Genomic DNA, 22,685 nt, shown 5'->3' with positions numbered 1-22,685 from the left:
CAAGTAGGCTCGATAGGAGATAATTGAAGAACAATGACATTACCAACCCAAATATATATATTTATATACAGAGAACATTTTAAATAATATATTATTTTAATATATTATTTAAATAATATATAATATACTTGTTTTTGATGATACGAAAAAATATGCAGGAAAAAGTTATACCGTTCGAGAGAGTTATGACAGAAAAAGTTTCTTTCCAAGAACATTTAAATGTCAAAATCATTTTTTTAAAGGGTCATGCTCAGTCAGAAATTTTTGAAAAAAAATCAATTTTTGGATTTTCACATTTTTTGTAAATATAACATCTGCAGAATATTCCTTGTAAGTTTCAAGTTAATCCGAATAAAATTGACGGAGTTACAAGCATTCAAAGTATGCTCCGCGCTCGATTGTTAGGAGCAAGTATAGTGCAGCAGGGAAGAGTGCTTCGTTGGCAGCATCAAATTGATGTTGGCTTATTTTAGATATAAAAACTAGTCTTTGAACAAAGGATTTTTTCATGTATATATATGTACACGGTGCGTCCTAAAAGTTCCCAGACAGAATTTTTAAATTCAATACTAGTTATCGCGCACTCCGTGTAAAGTCGCATTCAAACCGGCTTTAAAACAAAATTTAATTGCAACACGTTGCTTCATATATAATAATTTGTTGTCTCTAAATATATGTAATCTTTGGGGTGTTATATATTTAAACTATTTTACAAAGGGGAATGAATATTAACAAATAATATTATTGAACATTCCAAAAGTAATATGTATATTTAAAAATATAAAAACAAAATATTGAAATTCTACATTCTACATTAACAAAAATTAAAGTTTTATAATTACAAATATATAAAAAAAATAATATAAACTAGTGCTATATAATGTAAAAATCAAAGGATGCTAATAAATGATTTTTAGTTTCATATCATTCATATTAATTTTTTTGATATTAATAATACATATTAATTTAATATAACATTATTAATATCATACTAATATATCCATGTACATACAATAATATAGTTAAAACATTGTTTTATAACGTTTATGTTTTAAATATATACGTATATATATATATATATATGTGTATATATATATATATACATGCGTGCGCATATATGAAATACATGTGTGTATATACAAATATATGTGTGTGTATATATATATATATATAAATATGTATAGATATTAATATAAAATAACTTAATTTATTTTTAATTATTAATATAGTGTTATTACTATAAAAATATTAAGAATAAATTAAAAGTGTTAAAAAGTTATAATTTCTTCAATGTATGTATGTGTTCTCTCTTTTAATAAAAGCATTTTAATTATAAATTCATAATATATTTAATTAGTAAATTAAAAACTATATATATTACACAACTAAAAAATTAGTTTAAAGCAGTTTTATATAAATATTACTTGAATCTTTAAGTGTATTAATGATATTTGACATATTTGATTTACAGCATTAATATGCATTATTAATATATTTAATTATGTATTAATAATAATATAATAAATTTAATAATATAATAATATAATATACTAAATAAAGCAATAACATAACAATAACATATAATATATAATAAAATAAATAAAACAATAGCACACATAATTAAAAATAAATTTGGATTATGTAGATAACATTTATAATATAAATATATATAAATAGATAGTGCACGTGCATTATAAGACACACGTCTGCGCTTTAGTTTTATTAAATATTTTTACCATTAGGTAAATATATTTTTGCAAATTCTTTCAAATTATTGATTTCTTTGAAACGTTTTTCGAATTTATATCGAACTAGGAAATTCATTTGGGCATTCTACAACAAAGTATGAAATTCATTAGTAATAATAAGTAACGTATGATGAAATATAGTTATGAAAGTAAAAAAACTTGAATAATAGTAAATTTTATTATGTGGATTGACAAGAAAAAATGATATACCTATGTTTCTACATAATATTATAATTTATAAATTCTCTTTCATTGCGTATCAAATCAAATTATCAAACTTTATACATACTGTAAATCCATCTTTATCCAAGTATTCCTTCTTCAACTTCATGATAGCTTTAAATATCTAAATATTATATATATAATTAAAATAGATTATTTTGATATTTATCGTCCATAAGTAGTAATTTAACTGTATCTCGCAAGAATCATATGTACATATAATTAGATATGAGTTTATAAAATCTTTACCTTCCCAAAACGGTATTCACAGTATGTGTGATTGATAATAATAACGATTTTTGCAGGTGCGGTTACTTGTCTATGTGAAAAGAAAATAGAAAATGTATATGTAGAGTGAAAAATTTTCTGTTTATTTAATTAAGAGTAGTGCATATATTTATAAAGAAAAATATCACTTTTTACCTAGGTATTATATTGTCCAAATTTTCTAATATGTAATTAAATACATCATCGTTTCCTATATGTTTTATAACAGTAAGAAGTTGTCTCTATTCTGATGAATTATCTGTCATACGCGTCTGATCTTATTACAATGTAAATTTTTTATTTTATATTATAATTTTTATATTTGAGTTACATAGAGAGAAAGAATAAGTTTTATTTTAAAATAGGACCAATTTTATTGCCACAAATTGTATTATGTGATCACCACTATCTATAAATGTATGTAATGTGGAAAATGTATATAACAACATTCACGATCTTATCACTTCGAAAGACTATTTAAAACTAACGATATTATAACGATACGTGACCTTACAATAAGTAATGTTATGTCAACGTTTTCGATCGTTCACAGATATTTTATTGGCCGATGTTATCAGCTGTTAGTACTGTCAGTCAAATAAAATCGTATTATGTTTGATTAAATTAAAATTGACTATTTTCAAAAACATTCACAAAAACAAATTAAAAAAGATATTTTATATTTATATTTTTTATATTCAAATCGCTTTTATCGCATCTATTACAATTAGCTGATTAATTTGAGTATGATTAAGAATATAATGTCACAAATCCAACAATTTTCAATATTAAGTTTTTCTAGTTTTGTAGTTTTCATGTATGTAATTATAATTTGAATTAAAAACGAAAAGCTTCTGTTAATTTATAGATATATGATATATAAACTCGCACGAAAAAATTTTACCAGCAGTGATGAAAAATAAATTTGATATACAACAAGTAATTCGAACATTTAAAAAGCAGATGTAATAGAACTATTCTCTATATGGGAAATTTAATATCTTTACTATAGATATAAATTTCATCGAATAGCCGCACCCTGCAAACTTTTCTCTATAATATTATATTTTATATATTATCTTGTATAATTTAATAAAATAATATGTTGCGATGTAGAAAAGAATAAAATTATGTATGTGAATTATATAATTTTTATATTCGATATCAAGCATTCTGGACAGAAAAGCTCTTGAATGACTAACAAAAAAGATATAATAGTCTATGTAGGCATAATATAATTTCAACACATTAATAAATACATTATGTGTGTAACACGTCTGGGAAAAGATTTACCGCTTTACATACTAATTGTAAGTATTTTTATCAAACGATCCGATTTTCTAAAAAAGCCTGTAATATTTAACAGGTTCTGTATGCAAGAGCTCTCTTTCTCAAATCATTCGAAGCAAGGAAATTCCGCAGCCGATCGAAGCGGTCGCTGCAATAACGGCAACTTGTCAACGTGACGTTGTCACGCGTCCTCATAAACTCCATCGCCATCTCGCGGCGACCGCGAGTAACTAGCTGGCCGTTCGGCGGTTTAGCTGCATACAGTGATGCCAACGGGATGCAGGGTCAATTGCAGAACGTACGCGGTGCCGCGTCGTAAACAACTACTCGCGCTTCCTTCCCCGAATTCAGCGTGGACTCGGCCCCCGTTAGTGCGCGATCGTTCCACGCGAATCCTCCTCGACCACCGGAAGTGAAGTCCGAGCGCGTCGCGGCCGTGCTAGGATACTCCGCGACTACGTTATTCCCGCGGTCGTCCTTGTTTGTTCGTGTCAGTGCGCGAGTTGGCAGCGTTGGCCTGCCCGCGAGTACAGTAGGGCTGCCATTTTCCGTGTGTTGTACGGTGATAAAGAAAGGTAGAGTGGGAGAGCGAGAGAGAGAGAGAGGAAGTCGTGGTGGAAGAGAGAACGCGCGGAGGGGTGGGGAAGAGAGCGTTTACCAAGAGGAAGATTCGCGGAATTTCGCGGTGCGAGAGACAGATTGTCCCCGTCTATCTTTATACGGGGTCGCGAGAAGAAAGGGCAGAACCCCTCTCGCGAGTGTCGATCTGTCATCGTGATAAGTCCTCGATAAGAGTCCCGACAACATCATTTACAGCTGCGTCTACGCCCGCTCGCAGGTGAAGAAGAAGGAGGAGGAGGAGGAGGAGGAGAAGGAGGTGGTGGCCCACGGTGACGCGGGGGTGTACATTCGAAACTGGACCGACGATCAAGGTTAGTGCATCAGCATCGGTCCTCCTCGCGACCAAATTCTTCTTTCAATCTTAAGCCGCGCGAAAGCCACGCGCGCGAGATCGCGTCGCGATTCTCCTCTCGGATGTTCCGCGTGAGTTTTCTTCCGCGACTACTAACGGTATTTTAAATTTTGTTTTACTTCTATCTCATCTATCGTTATCAATTTGTTCGAAGTTGTTGTTGCGAGCGGCTCGTGATACAGCAGTGTCGCATTTAGCCATCCTGACGTAATCCTATCTTGTTCTCCTGAGGTTTATCTCCTTCCGACACAATTCAGATTCTTGAAAGATCTGTGAATATTAAATGTCTTATGCATTTAACTCAGATGTATTAATCTTGTTAAATGAGTAGATCCCTCGATATAAAAGTTAAGGCTTTATTCCTTTAAAAATATATCAAATCTCACACAGATATTAATTAATCGATTTTACAAACCTGATAATTTATATTTACTTTTATAAACTCAATGATAATATTATCGGCTTCGTAAAATGTTTTCAGTTGACTAAAATAATATATGCAGAAGAAAGAGAAAAAGAGAAAGAGACGGTTTATATAATTTTTGCATACAAAAAAGTATAGATTAGATAATTTCTCTCTTCCTCTTTCGGACTTAATTACAATGAATTTATGTATTACGTGAATATGTAAAGGATCTTACATTATGTATTAGGTTTTTTTCACGGCCATTCTTTTATCGCGTTTTATACGTAGCAATATGACAATTGGCATACAATCAAATAATATGCATATTTATGCGTTGTTTTCCTCTCACGATATAGCTCGTGCAAGAGTTTGAGAAAATTATTAGAATCGCGAAATTGTTCGGTAAAAAAAAATGTCAAAGCGCATAAAATTTTGCACAAACTATAACGTATCCTCGGAACGCATATCACGAAGGATGTTTGCTTTACGATTATGCATAAAACGACCTACTTGCTACTATTTATTTTCAACCTAATCGTGCAAGACATGCATAAAAGAGATCTCATTCTTGATCGATGCGAGCAGACACATAGTATCTCGACACAGACAGATATACGAGTTTAAACTTAAAGATACATCGTAATGACTAACGTTCGGAATCGGTAAATCACATATGTTCCGTTATACACATATATACATATATATATATATATATACACATCTTATATATTTTATATAAATCGAACGATCTATATATATATACACCTAGTTTCGATTAAATGCGCCGCTTTTTCGTCTTACGCGACGATGACATACTTATCGCGTGGTGACTATTTTCATTTATTTTTAAGTACTGAAAAATTCAAAATACAGAGTGATAAGAACAAGTATTTTAAGACTATTATTCAATAATGTATTATTAAAATCTTAACAGAATATACGGTAATTTTTTATATGATTTTCGTGATATTTTTGCACAAGTTATTTGCGATAATTTTTTTTATAAAACTGATAAACGGGAAATAATATGTTCACTGTAAACATTCTATTTGTATAATACATGCGTTATTTTCGCGACTGATATTTTAAGTTTGATTAAATTAAAAATCTCCAGAGTGATGTATAATAATTCTGGAATAATAACTCTCGGAATAAATAATAGCGTATAAGATATTATTTACTTTCCCTATGTTTTTATTTAATTTAAATTAATCTATTTTAACGGAAATTAATCGGCATTGAAAGAGATGAACCGCGTTGCTTTCTATATGCGTATTGATTTCTTAAAATTCTGTGCGAATGGACGCTCGGATGTTTTTTCTCGATCAGCTGAGCGCCACACGCATCGCATTCCTTCCGCCGATTTATTAAATGCGTGCTGAACGTTCGCGTGTTTTGCCAGACCGATGTTAAGGAAGTTTCTTACGACTTCTACTTCTCACACTCGCGAAGGAGAAACTTCTTCGCGAATTAACAAGATTGTTATGACGGATAGTAAGGGATAGACGCTAGAATGGTGGAAATCATCATGAGAAGTATCTTCGCGTAACATTCATTGTGTTACATGTAAGTGACCAAAAAAGCAATTGAAAATGAGTCATTTTTTATTTGGACAAGAAATTAAATATAGAATAAAATAGTCAAATTTTTATAAGTTTTTTCTTTTATAATATATATATTATACATAATATATATTTAATTAAATTTTAAATTACAATTTTTTTAGTTTTTTGAAATTTAGAATTTATATATATATATATATATATATATATATATATATATATATATATATATATAATATTTTATTATAAACTATAAAATTATCGAATGTAAGTTTAAATATTTTTTAAATTAATGATTATAAAATTTTTAATAGTATTAGGAGGTATTTATAATATGTTATACCTATTATAGAACATTTTGGTATATTAGTTATAAAATTATACAATTTAATATTTTTATTCAGACATAATACTTTTAAATATAATTGTTTTAATTTTTTTATAACAAATTTTATTCAAGAAATCATAAAAATGATGGAATTGGTTTTTTTTGGAATTTGTTTAGTCGAAATAATTGCTACTTCAAGAAGAATAATTATTTTTTTCTGAATTAGAATTTTGCAATTTTTCTTAATTGATTTTTAATTAATTATTAATTAATTAAGTTTATAATTCAATAGTTACAAATCATGTAAGAATATGTTTATTATGTAATATGTATTTACTATTATAGGTATATATATCTATATATGTTTTCAGTTGCCTTTTATAATTGTTGCATTTCAAAACTTTCTTACTTCATTAACATTAGGATTTCCTAACATCAAATAAATAGAATTACAAATAAACAGAAGTACTACTTTCTTTTCTATAGTTTAAGTTCTTCTCGGATTAAAAAAGTACTCGTTATCAAATGTTTTTTATTCGATTTTATTCACGATATGTATTTTACTGGAAACATTTTATTGGAAACTAAGAAATTAAGAAAGGAAAGCATAATTTTATATAGGCATGAAAAAATATTGACATTAAAATAATCAGCTGCACGAATATCTTACAAAAATCTAACTTCGAGAATTAAGTATATACATATCAGTTTTCGAGAATAAATAAATCCATCAACATTTTCCTAGTTTATTTGCTGTTAACAAAGTAATCTTTGCATTTAGCTCAAGCTATTGTGAAAATCGCGGTGTACCTTCTAACAGATTAAGTATAAAGCAATTAACTCACGATAACGTAATAACGCTAGTTGTGCACTATACTCGTACACTGAGAAAAAAAGTCGTTAACTTAACTAAATGCGTTTAGTTGGTTATAATTTTTTCAATTCCAATATGTAGATATTTAAGTCAAATATAAAATATAAAATATATAGTTAAGTTAACGACTTTTTTTTCCCAGTGCATAATTGTAACAAATACATTTCGCAAGGATCGCGTATCTCGTGGATATTGCGAGTAACGTGACGGAGCGTGCATCTTTGCATTTTTAGAGCGATACTTATGCCGATAATCTCTTTCTCATCAAGAGGAATTCGCTATTCTCATCATGATGTCGCGATTGCAGATTTACGTAAGCGTGAACGTACCTATGTTTTGTCAGAATACTAATTGCGTTATTAACTCGCAACGATTTTCGCCGCTTTTCTCTCGCGAAAGAAATCTCTCAAGACGGTCGGTCAAACACCTTGTATTCGTATTTCTCGACTGAAGCGAGAACTGTGATATCCGAATTACAATATTATTCTCATAAGTATTAATTAAAATTTAGTTTAAAAAAGTTAAGGCTTATTCTTTCTCTCTTTTTAAAACTCTTTTCAAATCTGAATTGATATGAATCAATGGAACTATATATATATATATATATATATATATATATATATATATATATATATATATATATATATTTTATATTTTATCTTAAAACTCTATTTTTTTAAATATCAAATATATTACGCTTACCACGAGTGTTGTAATATCGCGAAGCGAAAGTTACAAGCTAAGACCAGGTTGAGCCGAGTTCCAAGAGGGTCTTCAGCTAAAAAGACCTATAATCATTATTTCGTAGTCTTCTCTGTGTGTGTAATTTCGTCCTTGAATCTTTAAACACCGTTTCCGTTCCTGTTCGAAGCAATGATCACCCGATACCCTCATCTTTCGTTGCCCTTAATTTCAACTTTAACTTTATCTGCAAAATATCTGAGCCACGAAAAGCAATTTTAGATATAACATTCTCGATAACGTGCGAATAAAACAAAAGTATAACGTACTATTCTTAAATGTGAGAAAAATCGTAAATGTCTTTTTCATTTTTTTTTTTTTTTTATTTTGTATTTTTTTATTTATTTTTCTTTTTTCAGAGAATCCGAGGGATACGTGGCCAATTTTTACATATAACGTACGATTCTTAAATGTAAGGAAAATCATAAATGTCTTTTTTTTTAATTTTTAATTTTTTAATTTTTTTTTTTAGAAAATCCAAGGGATACATAGTGAGTTTTTAAATAACTTGAGACATAATCACCTAATCAATTCGGTGTGGAGCGATTCTGCGAATTTTTTAAAATTATATTTTTATTTAAAAATACATTTTCTAAAGGTCATGTAACGTAATGAGATTCACGCTGAAACACGCACGTACATATGTGCGAAACATTGTTGGAAAAACGAGATCACTCTTCTCGTCTGCAATTACTTTTTCTGATTCAGCAGCGCGTCGCGTTAAAATAAATTACCAGTGCATCGTCAGACCACAAATTCAGGTAATGTCACCGCAGTGGTTGATTTCGCATAATTAGGCAGACAAGATTACTGTCCTCGACTAGTTCAGCTTGCGAATACCTGTCACCACAAACACGTGCTTTAAATTAAAATGCGAATGGAAAAGAACAAAAATATTTTTTTTAATTCTATCGAAAAAGTGTTTGGTAAATCAATTATATTTGTTGTTTGTATTGTATATTTGTCTACGATTATAAAATGTAACGATTTTATAATTTTATAAATTCATAATGAAACGAAAATTTCTATCTTGTAATGTTTTTAATTAGAATGTTACTATCTTGGTTACTATATTATAATTACTCTCATATCTAATAAGCGTTTGAATGTTTAAATGATTTAAGGGAGATAGAGTCTTCATAAAATATAATTAAATGATATAATTATATTATTACGAAGCTATTTAATAAAAGATTTTAATGAAAAATGTAAAATAGTTATACGAATGATACATATATTGCAAGTAGGTCAAATAAAAATTGTTTTTGTAATAATTTAAAATAAACATGTTTACATCTTTTTTTTACATTTTATTTTTATTTATTTAATTATATAAAATCACTTTCCTCTTGTACAATGCCGTCTACTATAAGACGACGTAATGTGACTTGGATCCCTTCCAGAGAGCTAAGCAGTAGCTCCTCTTGCTTCGCGTTATAATTCACGATTTAAAACTCATAAGAACCACGTTCGCAGAGCTTTTTACGAGTCTCCGCGGCGGCGCCTCTTCTATTCCCATGGAAAGTTTGTATGCGAGAACCCATGCACTCCCTTAAGCATTCTTTGGGGATAATATCGCGCTATAAACAAGATACGCTACTTCTTCCTTAAGTATCCTTGCTTATTTTCAACGATCCAACCCTGAATCGGAAAATTTCTGGAGATAGTTTAAACCGCGTGCGATAAAACTGCTCGAAAAGATAACAGGACGGCGATTTTCTCGAGGCTTCTCCATCAAAGTCGTCTACCGTGATGAAAAAAAAATTGAGACCGTCTTGTAAAATTTAGTTAGAAAAACGATGATTTTCGATGATTTTATTTCGAATTCACACGCAAGAAATCACAGGTAAACTAAACTTGTTTTTAATAATTTTTTGAAGATTTTTTTTTTTTTATTCTTTTTTCATAAAAATCCTTCTTGAATGATATGCGAAAGTTATATCTGTTACGACAGAGGCACAACGAATACAAAATTTTAAAGTTCCAAGATGTGGAAACGTTTCGTGACGCGAATAATGGTGATAGTACGTGGTCGTCGCCGAGTCATCGAAATAATGCTCAGTGATTCTTGACTCGACCCCGCAGGACAATCTGGAAGCAATCTTGTCGCGAGTAGAGTAACCCCTATTCGTACGGTATGGCGACGTCATTCGATATATACGTTCGAGGAGGCATAAAAGTCGCGTCATGGTCGTTGATGTCCTGCTTTACCGAGTTGACAGTTATTACGCTGTCCTAACGCGTTGTCCTTTACGGGAAGATCTCTCGTCCAACGCGCGTCTCCTGTGTTCCAGCCAGATATCTAGCCAGCACGCCCACGAACACGCACTATCGTCCGTCCGTCTTGGCGAGACACGCTGCTGTATCTATATACGCCTGCTTGTCCATCTTGTGCGTGCATGCGTGCGTATGGACATACGGTTCGTGTAGCCAGACCCCGGCGGGTCAACGGCTTCAGACTTGTGTCGGAGAACCGATAAGAATCGAATAGCTCGCGCTCTTGGAACGAAATTCCATGTCACGTGCCGACGACGTACCGTCCATGACATTCGCAGCCGAACCACGATGTCTGAGAACTTTATCCCGACGCTTCCGGCTCCCGGCTCCCGGCCGTTACCCATCCATTCCATTATTATGCGTTAAATAAGTTTTACAGTACGAACATATTATATAGCGATGACATTTTCATATTTTTAAAATTTCATATTAAGTTAATGCGACATACTTTTTTATGTTATTTTTTTTTTTTAAATATTGATACGTGGTGATGAGGAAAAAAATTCGTTATTATACATCCGAAATAAAAAGAAGAATTTAGTTGTAATATGTAAATTTTTAATTTTTAATTATAAAACTTTGTTTTATAAAGATATCTTTTATTTCTGTACTATTGTTAAAAAGTTATACGTATTTATTACGTCTTTTATAAAGGGTGAGAAATATTGTAAAAACTAAATAATGTGTTGTCGAGATTGGAGGAAGAACGAATTTGCAACAGTTTAATTAAAAATGACAAAAAATTTTCATGTTTATTAATAATACAGTGCCGATTCTTTCGCGACAATCTACGCATCTTGAAATTTATTACGTTTATCACGATCTATATTTATCGCGGATCTCGAGTTCATATTTTCCGAGCGGATATACAGTTTGCATTTTCCATCTATTTTTTTTTATATAGACCGTAATGATGTCGTAGGCTCCAAGATTTCTCACGTGTCATTGGAGCGCTGCGTCCTATGAAACAGCGATAAAATGATAAACCTTTGTTCTTTCATGCGTTACTTCGGTCACCGTACCAGCATAATGCACTATCCCCTCGTTTGTATCATAACGGAGACAATAAATCGCCCGGTATGCCACTTGGCATGCTACTGAGAATAAGCGAATCTCAGAATTCTATGTTGCTTTTAAAAAAGCGCAAATATCCTTCCCGAAACATCCGAAAACTTCAATAAAAACTTTTCCGCGGAAGTAGCAACATAAGTAGAACTACACACTCCACACATATGTCATCAAATGTTATTCAAGATTGATAATCTGATCCAGATCTCGCGCTACGAATATATTTTCCTTTGCCTACGTAATTTTTATCAATGTGGATTTATTGCGAGTTTGATCCAATTTATGATACGAGAAAGTCAAATTTAAATAAATTTATCGCGACGAAATTTATTAAACAGTTTACAACTCTGAATATATTGATGCAATGTGTATCGAATTTATTATGACATAATTTTGCTTCGAGTTTCTCTTGCGCCACGTGACAAAAAAAAAAAAAAAAAAAAAAAAAAAAAAAGAAAAAAAAAAAGAAAATGCCGATCCACTGTAGAACGCGAGGTCGTCGTAAATCGTATAAGGAACAACTCGCATAAATAATGATTCCGACTCCTGTACGTTCATCGTGGAAAAGCACAAGGTTGATAACATCTCGCCGAGGATTTTCCGCCGCGCGCAGCTAGAATTCGCCTCCGTCTCTCCCTTTTTCTGGACTTGAGCGAGCGAAGACGGGGTTGAGCGGAACCGACGTCGGGAAACGGGTAGCACTTTGTACAAAGGCCGCGGCCACTGTGTTGAAAATGACTGCTCCTTTTTCTCTGCAAAATGCACTCCTCGCCCGAGTGGAAGCGACGTGCGAGTTGTACTCACTGCAAACCGATGCGGAGCTCGGTACTTTAACGCCTTTCGCACTGGAGTTTCGATCAGGCGTTCAAATGCGCTCTCGATAACGCCGTAATTTCGCTCGAGTCTCACTTTCAGTTCGTTCTCTGCCCCTGTCTATCTATTTGATTTCGATTGATTGAAAACACCGATGAGGTCGAAATAAAAATTAAAAAAAAAAAAAAACTCCATCTCTTGACGAGCACGAGTATCGTCAAATTGCCGATGTTGGGTCAGTGATATCGAGGATATTTTTTTCCCTTTTTTTTTTTTTTTTTTTTTTTTAATGAAACGTTTAGAGAGAAAGATACGGATCCCCTGATTCAGTACATGTACATATGCGTCCTTCCTTTCACTGGCAGATACTGTAATAATATAACCGGTGTCTCAGAAATACTTTTCCTATTAGATAACAAAAGATACATTGTGAGAGGAAAAATAGTTGTTACTCTCTTCTATATATTATTTAATTTTTATTCGTCAACAGTGAAATTTTGTTCGCAAAGTTTTCTACCATAAAAATTATCGCTAATATTAATATTGACTAAATAATTAATATTAATGATAATTGAATTAATGTATTGTTATTATAATAGAAAGTGCTATTTAAATTCTCTATTTTATGAAGTTAGTATATGAATTGTTGATATTCCATCTCGAGTGGATTTCGCATATTTTTTCAAAGTATTTTACGCACGATGAGAGTTCGTAAATCCGTGAAAGTGCCAAGATATTTACGTTGGTCACGAGCGCTTTAACCCAATTGCCTTGACCAACATACGTATAACAAGTCTGCCATTACGCAAGTACGGCAACTCGGTCGCCGGCACAGGTATCGGCGGCAGAAGCTATAAGTCACGTCTCCACGTTGTGTCACAATAGAGAAACGACGGCGGTTGATACTTTATGCTCGGCTATCTGCCTGGTTTCGCTAGTTTGTTTCGCTCGGTACGTATTCATACGTGAAACTTTTATCCTGTCGATTTCATACTTTATTTATCGTACTATCGGAATGATAGATCACTTCGGTTGTTGCATATAATCGAAATAGAACGGTAATTGAATGTATTATATGATCTGCGCAAAATATTGAGCGTCGGTCAGTTGGAGCTAATCGTTTTTTTCACGCGAAACCAATGAGTATGAGCAGCTTGAAAAAAAAACTATCGGACCGCAAATAGGATGTTGCACACACTCGGGAGAGACACTATTCATTTGATGTGTTCAGTTATCGACCACTGCCAATACGATAATTACTTGGCAGAATGGAGTTTCCTGTCGTATGATTGCGAGAGAGAGAGAGAGAGAGGAGAGGATAGAAATTGACAAACGACGACGGTCAACAGAAGCGAACGGGTTGACACAACAGGCGCTTGGGAAACACCGGTTACCATTAGAATACCGGTGACGCGCGCCTGTAGAATGCACGATGCAGGTGCGCACAGTTTTCTTCGATGTATAGGATGTTCCACGTGCCCTTTACTTACATAAATTTGCGCTGGAACTCTTTAAATTGTTCAATAAAAAATTTTTTTTATAAAAATTTAATAAAAAAGAACAATACCAACCATTTTTTTTCGTTAAAATTCACTAAAAACGGAAAAATTAATTAATGTATACATATTTATGATATAAAATATAAGGAAATTTAATAAGTATGTCAAGTAAACGTTATTTTAATTCAGATCAATTCTCTCTATTTTTATATAGGGTATATATTTATTTATTTATCTATGAAAAAAAATTCAGCTAATTTTTTCTATGAAAAAAAGATTGACTTCAAATTAGAAAATGTTATATTTGTGGATGAAAGCAGGCGCGCGTTCTGAGACATTTTGTAGTTAAATTCAAATTGCACAGTGTATGACATGAAAATTCCCACGACGCGTACATTCCTCCTGATTTCATGGAAATAAAATAAAAGCGTCGAGAGCGAATGACCTAAGAAAGAAATGTGAGAGAGAAGGTACGGGTTGCAGTGGTTCATAGTAATAGCAACGAATCAGCTAAATTAGCCAATAAATATGACGTTTACGACATCGTTAATGCGTCCATAAAACTCATTGAAACACATACAATCATCGTGAGGGCTCAAAGGTCAGCAACGAATCTGACAATATTTTTCTCAATAAAAAATTCCGAAACAAAACCGCGTTGAAAGGCCATTCGAGGCCGTCTGTCTCTCTGTCCATCCATCTGCTATTCGAAATATCAAGCACTTGGAGTCATTATCATCGCAATTATCGCTACAGCGTGTCGAATTATTCTCAACGAAAGATATATAGTTTTTTATCCGCGAATGCTTGGGTTATGAGTGCTGCGCTCAGATAAAAATTGAAAGTCTACACGTGTACTTTTTTGCAATAAATCTGCATACTCGGAGAAAATATAAAAATTACAATATAATTTTTGTAATCGTGAAATATACATATCAGAGAAATCATACACGCGACGTTTTTGTTTAATAATAATAATATTATCTAAATAAAGAAGTATCTTAATTATTTAAATATTTTGATGCACAAAGAAATGTATAATTGATAAAAATAATGCATAATTTATAATTTTTATGGTATTAATATTCTAATGTCGTTATTCCAGTTTTACAATAAATGTTGTAGAAGAGAATATATTTTTCGTGTAATTTATATTGGAAAATTCTCCGTAAAAAATGGTCTATATAATAACTCTTACTCCGTATTGTTATTTTTGGCACCTTCTAACTGTACAGGTGGGTCAGCGTATTTTCGATAAGCTTATTAATATATAAAAGTGTTTTTAAAAATCCTGAAAAAATGTATATACCTTCTTTGAACTTCTTTTATTCTAAATAAAAACTAAAATAATAAATTTGAAAAATAATTTACTTAAATATATTATTTTATGATTATTTGTTTTCGAGAAATTGACGTTGCTAGAAAAATCACAGACAAAAATGATCCATCAGTACGGAATAAGGGATAAATATGTACTTACATTTTAAATATACATTTATAAATTCTTCATATCGATGAAAAGCGCATCTATATGAAATCCTAAACAATATTTTTTAAATTCGCTGCTTAAAATGGAACGCAGTGCGCATGAAATGAGTTTGAAATAAATTATGGTCCGCACCGAGTCAGTCATGTCAAATCGTTAAATCGATCACGGACAATTAGCGTCACGTTTGTGACGATTGTGTTTCTCAAACTACATGAACATATTCCCTTGTAGTATGGATTGTCTATTTTAGCTGCAATATAGGTCCATATGTTAAAATTTTTTTGTGTGTCACGTGTTTATTACTACTGTAATTGTATAAAATCAACAAACAGCTAATATGTTTTTATTTTTATTTTTACATTTTCATGTGTTCCATTTATGTCACCATCATAACTTAACACTTTGTGTGTGTCTGTTAGAAATGACATATTATTTTGAGCGTTTTCTATCTCATCATTAACAGTCATTTCAAACAATCAACATATTTTAAGTCAGTCTAACAATCTAGAAAAAGTTAAAATAACTCTTTGAATTATCATGAACTTTAAATTCGATCAACATTTTTTACGAGTTATTGTAACTATTCTTTTCTATAGGTTTTAATTAATTTGTGTGTTATATTTACATCACATTTAAAGTCACAGTAATAAAAAAAATATAAAGTTTTGCGTTAATTACTTAATTACTAGTTTATCAATAAGTAACAAGCGATAAATGAATTATTTTAACTTAAAATTTAGAATGGACTTTTTGGGATCTACAAACAATTTTAAAATTAGCGTTTTATTTTTTACTGTCTAATAGATTACAATTATTCATTATATACACTATATATACTCTATAATTGTTATTATATACATACATAAAAAAAGAATTATTCACTCTTATATCTCATCTAGACTTTTGTTTGTTCTCTTTCAATGTGATTTTATTCATTCAACAATTTTCTCAATCATTTTATAATGGTTTGAATTAATAATCTTCATTTTGCATGTGACATAAAAGTATTGTATTGGTTCTATTTCCGATACGTCCTCGTAATTTTCAAAGTTTTGTAGGTCACCGCATAAAACGAGCGTCGCGATAATTTTTTACTGACTAGTGTTTTTTTTTTAAAGGAGCTTGAATTAATTGTCTTGAATTTTTTCTGCATGTAACGCAATTTCTCTCATTTACATCGTATTCGATGATTGAAAGCAAAAGCTCACGAGAAGCTATCTTACTCGGGGAATCCAGTTTTATGACACAAATTTAATGACACCGCTAATAGCATTATGTTTTTGGATAATGACCTAACGGACGCGTCGTTATTATGGCCATTATCGTCGGAGCATCGCGTACGCGATTGCTTTATTAGCGCAAAACGGAAATCTCATTGCGACAAATCGCGGTACACGATTCGCTCTATTAGTTGGCCGGTCTGCAATTTGTTTTCCGTCGTCGCCCGATACAACCCTCTTTGACGAACATATCGATTCTCCAAATGAATCGATCAAGAAACTTACTTTCCGTCAGATAAACGCGCGTACTTTTGCAATGAATCGATCGCCTTTTTCTCTTTTCTGTGTTTTTTTTTTTTTTTTTTCTGGAGCGAAATCCGTAATTTCACTCTAAATTCGTAAGTTCTAAGGATATTCCAGCTCAAGCTAATTTAAATTTAATCGATAGACGACTACGTTTACCTTGATCAGCCTAAGTTATTGTGCGATTACACGCTAAGAATAGAATATATTTGTCGTAATTTATCTTCATATCGCTTTGTCTTTTCGATTTATTAACTCTGTTAATACGCTCTAATATGAATTTGTATCACTTATCGTTTTAATGCTTATTTTCGACACTCTTTTATTTTTTATCAATACAATTTATACATATATATTAGGATAATAATGCAACTCGAAATACGATTTAATTTTTTCTTGCAAATTATACATATAGGTTCTTCATTAAATTTCTTTATATTAAAGGATCTCGCACACTTCTTATGGAAAATGTCTCTCGGTAGATTTCATTCTAACTTTAAAATCTTGTAGTTTATGTGACGCTGAACAAAAGTCTCAGTGGGCACAACTCTTTAGTTTAGTTTGTAGAGAATGTTGAAAGTTGATAATTTTTCTTGAGAATATTATTATAAATTACTAGTATAAAATCTTAAAATTTGAACGAAATCCACCGAGAGACATTTTAAAGAGTGTGCGAGGTCTTTTCCTTTTAAAACATTTGCTATAATTATATAAAAAACACACTGAAAAAAAAATTTATTTAATCCAAAAAAATATTTAGTTCAATACGTTCAAATAAGTATTTATTTAAATTAAACAAAAACATATTTGAATTAATAAAATATATTGCTGAATAGTAAAATAGACAATATATTTTACTAATTCAAATATATTTTTGCTTAATTTAAATAAATACTTGTTTGAACGTATTGAACTAAATATTTTTTTAGATTAAGTAAATTTTTTTTCAGTGCAGTAATGCGATATTTTATTGTAATCAAAGATGTAGAAATTAATTTGGGTTTCTCGCAAAATTTCTTGTGACATAAAGACTCTTAAATAAACTATTTTTTTAGACATTACATATAAATCAGTTATACATACAACTAATTATATATATATATAAATTAATTAACAAGAATTAAGAAATTAGAAACTTAAACAATAATAACGTTGATGAAACTTCTATAACTGTGTAGCTATATCTCAACCGGATTATTATATAGTTACAATAACACGAGTTCTCCGACTGTTTGACCAGACTTTACGTTCATGCGTAAACGCGGCCAAAGGTAACCAGAACCAGCGAGCTCTGCACACTCTTACAAAGTAATAGAAGATCTACTGCGACTCGTATATTCATATATACGTCTGCACACTCGGTACACTCGTCCCTACACGACTGTACCTCACTGCACAAGTCTCGATGACACTTCACGGTTCGTTTACCCTGGCCCGAGCGAATACTGGCGCAATAGAAGCCCCGAAACTGCCTTTAAAAGGCCTTCGACCTTATCTTTAATCGAGACGCGCAGTCGAGTGTCTGACCAATCAATTTTTCGTCGAGCTTACTTCTCGTCTTTTTATTCACAATTACATTCTGCCTGTCGACGCAGAAGTCTTTACAAGGAAGATACGTGAAACTATATAAAAATTTTTTTTTTCTTTTTTAGTAAATAAAAATTTTAAACACGTGCCTCGGTGGTCTCTATAAAATTTGCGCTTGTATCATTTAAACACACGCGAGAAAGTTTCTAATTTCGTAGACCTTTGTAATTACACGCAAACATATAACGCGACTTTCACAGCACTTTTACAGCACTCTCGTTCAAAATGCATCGCGCTTATGTTTTTGTCACAGTTTGTAAAAGACAGGCTGATAATTGCGATCAACCCTGATCTGTCAATTAATTTTCATTACGGAATTCAGCGTTGAATGCACACAATTAGAATACTGTTGTAAGCGTTCATTAGCCTGCCCGGCAACGCCGGGCGAACTTCTCTCGGAGTGTAGTACATGAATAAACTTAACATAAAACCGGTTTTTAAAATATCTGCGGGCCTGATACGGAAAGGTCGATCGCGCGAATGTACAAGCCGACGTACTTTATATTCTGAATAGCTCAAAGCACTCGTGCCACTCGCGCGTTTGTCTTGCGAGAATTTTCGGAACGATACGTGCTCGCCGAAATCGAATTTAAAGTCGAATTCAAAGACATGTGCATATCAATATCTGAGTTAAGGTAAATTCGTATTCAGTGTGACTCGAATGTCCTCGTCTGCCTCACCGACAATTTTCGATGACAAATGTTTTTCTGCTGGCAAAAAGAAGGTAGTGAAATAATAATGAAACGATTTTTTCATTTAGCACTTAAATGTATTAAATAAATGGCTTTTATTGTGCCCCCCCCCCCTCTCTCTCTCTCTCTCTCTCTCTCTTTATGTGTTTCTCTATCATTTTTGTATATTGTATGATAAAAGTTATTGATTCAAAATTAAAATTAAAATATTCTTTTATACATACTTTATTAATTTAAACAGAAATCTATTGATTTTTCAGCATAATGCGAGGATATAAATTACGAAGAAATTAAAATTTAAATGTTAAATTAAATTATAAATATGAAAATTATTTTTCTTTTAATGTCTATTTGCGTTTAGATAAAATAATTTACTTCATTAAATTACAAAGTTCTGAGAAAAATTAAATTAAATTTAATAAAGATAACATCAGAGTGGTTCGCGCAAATCACAGAATATTCTCTATGAACTTTCGATGAGATGGACGGTTTGCTTAATTGGAAAATATGAAAGCTAAAGGTGCTGTATATCGATATTCGCATATTATCAGTCGACCGATGATCTCACGATCGTAAAGTAGCCGCGTACGACCTCGTAATAGTTGGTACTAGTCATCCTGGTGAATGCAACATTAATTTTCATTGCTTCGGGACCTTGACTGCCAAGTATCTTTTGTCGACGTCCCATTAACAACAATGTCGTCGGATATTACGATTCATTCTACGAATGAAAGCGCATACAAACAGTTGCATCACCTTTATCCGAAATTTCTTCCATTCCGAAAAATTAGATCATCTAGTATAACGAGCAATGTAAAATCTTTCCACAGAAAATGTACTTAATTTTTGTAAGATAAATCGAAACGTCAAAATAGATGACGTTTCTGTATATGTGCATATATAATTTTGAATTAATAAAGGATTTTTTATTATTTCTCTAACAATGAAAAAGTTTTCTTACTAAAATATTTCTACATTAAAATATTTTAAAATATTAAAAAATATCGGGTAATTATGAAATTAGATATTAAATTATTAATTTTCTTATACTTGACGTCATACGTAAATTAATAAAATTAACTATTCCAAGTGGCTTGAATCTTCTTCTTTAACATTTAAATAATAATCTAGACTTAGTCTTATTGTAAAAAAAAAAAAAAAGACTATTGTATTCCGTTTTATCGTCATATTAAACACATTCAAGTCTTTGAACCGATTAGAAGAAAGTGCATCTAAATTTGAAATGCAGAATATTCGTTAGAAACCAGATATAGCTTTCATTAACAAAGTGCGGCAAATCTCTTTACATGAATACGTTATGACCTAGGGCACTGTTTCTTATAACGTTGGATGGCTCTCTCGCAAAGATTTCCCTTTCTCTTTCTTTCCGACAGTCCAACGGTCAGCGAAAGCGCGTTCTCCCTTTCTCCTTATCTCAGAACAGAATAAGGTAAAACGTAAAAAAAATCTACAGTCAATGTCATATTATGCCATACATACGGGAGTCACATGTTGCGGACGCGCCTTAAAAACACGCTTAAGACTTATTTCACAACGCATGTTTTTCTCCGCCGCTTGACATTTGATGTATAAAATCCGATATAAAAAAAGAGATTGTTGCGTCCGGTACGAATAATCACTTAATAAATGCCACACGTCTTTACGCACCTGCGCGCCACTCGACATTTATTCGGCGCAGGTTTCGCCTGGCACGAGCAGGAAAACCGATTGTTACCGGCGTGCACGTACGTGTGTCTGTGCGTGTATTCATTTCTACGTGTATGTGAGATCCGGCAAGAGTTCACTTGTTAGACTTAGGATATACGGAGGTATACTTTGTGATAAACGTCACACGCCTAATCGCGGCTTCGTCGCCGTTTGAACAGCTGTTTACGAGATTTACGATTCCGCAAAAATTTTTAATATCGCATTGCATTGTTATGTCAGCGCTTTTTTAACGCGATTTTTGGGCGGCTAACACTTCCGGTCTTTCATTGTTCCGGTCATTCATTAATGAATGTTTGTTTATTCTCGCAGCAAATTAAATGGCACGCGCGATTAAATTACTTACGTTTGTTCCGCGTGTCTTCGATTATACGCGGCCTCGAAACTGCTCGGTTAAGGCTGACTTAACGGTGCGTGTGAGCGAGGGCCAAGAACCTTCGTATGCACGCGTGGAATATATTACCTTCTCGCAATTCGCGCCAGTCATCAAGCGATTGCTGACAGCTGACAGAGCTTGCGCGCATTGAGAGAGAGAATGCTATATATTGAAATCTTGCCATTTATTCGAAAGATTTTGGAAATTAAATATTGTATTATAAATATATTAAAAAATATATTATATAATTAAACAATTATATAATATTATGTCACGCGAGAGCTTTATTTATTTAACGCTGTCAATTCATAGTTATAAATTTGAATATATAATTTATTATATACGAAAGAATGAGAACACACACACATATATATATATATATGTATATTAAGAAAGATGGCATATTATTATGGTAAAAATATCGTTATATAAGAATTACATTTCTGATCCATTTTTTCTATTGTAGAGAAGTCGTGGGATTAAATTTTCTACCTTTTAAGTTACAGCTTATGAAATTAATATCAAGTCAAAAACGAAAAATACAAATTTCTGGGAAAATGTTTGCGATCCCTCTCTCGTAGATATTTCGCTCAATTTCGAATATATCTTGGAATGTTATCGAGAAGGATTCTGCTGTAACTTTGTGTCAACGCTCTTATCCTTCGAGTAGAGTCCGTGAATCGCGCGATTTCCTGGTGATTAAACCGCGCGCAGTACGTCGATTCACTTAATTCCATCTCCATGAATAGACCACGTAGTGACTTTAACTGCAGATTACAGGATTTAGACGCGGCGAATTACCAATGAAACAAACGAATTAGCTTCTCAATTTATTTCGCGTTTCGTTATGTAGCGAATTAACCGCTAATTACTCTCATCTGAAATCACTTTCCTCGAAACGATCTGTGAAGATAACAACTGGTCTCTGTTTTTTCAACGAACATACTTTCTCGTATAAAGAAGATAAGATTCTTAATGTCATTTACGCTTTTAAATATATTTGAAACATAGTAAAATTCCTCGGAGATACGCATTTATTAAATGTATAAATCTGAAACGAAAAACTTTCTGATTTCTTCTGACAAGATTGCACATACACTCGCTGCACGTATACTACGTATTGAAATTCAATATTTTTTCAGTTATTTCTACATTTTTGTTTATCGAGCGGTTAATCTGAAACCTGTATTAAAAAATCTGTTTCTATACTTTTCTGTTTATTTGA

The 22,685-nt window shown here is 31.9% G+C and overlaps 1 long non-coding RNA gene across 1 annotated transcript; it reads left to right on the top strand.

Moving 5' to 3' along the window:
- The first annotated feature begins 3,800 nt into the window (after positions 1-3,800).
- On the top strand, positions 3,801-17,839 carry LOC140669759 (uncharacterized). Its single transcript, XR_012047400.1, has 3 exons — positions 3,801-4,459; positions 8,771-8,808; positions 8,884-17,839. It is a non-coding gene; the product is annotated as an uncharacterized lncRNA (long non-coding RNA).
- The last annotated feature ends 4,846 nt before the right edge of the window (positions 17,840-22,685 follow it).

The sequence above is a fragment of the Anoplolepis gracilipes genome, chromosome 1 (assembly GCF_047496725.1).
Source record: "Anoplolepis gracilipes chromosome 1, ASM4749672v1, whole genome shotgun sequence".
Taxonomy (NCBI): Eukaryota; Metazoa; Arthropoda; class Insecta; order Hymenoptera; family Formicidae; genus Anoplolepis; species Anoplolepis gracilipes.
This window is presented reverse-complemented; position numbering and strand designations above follow the sequence as displayed.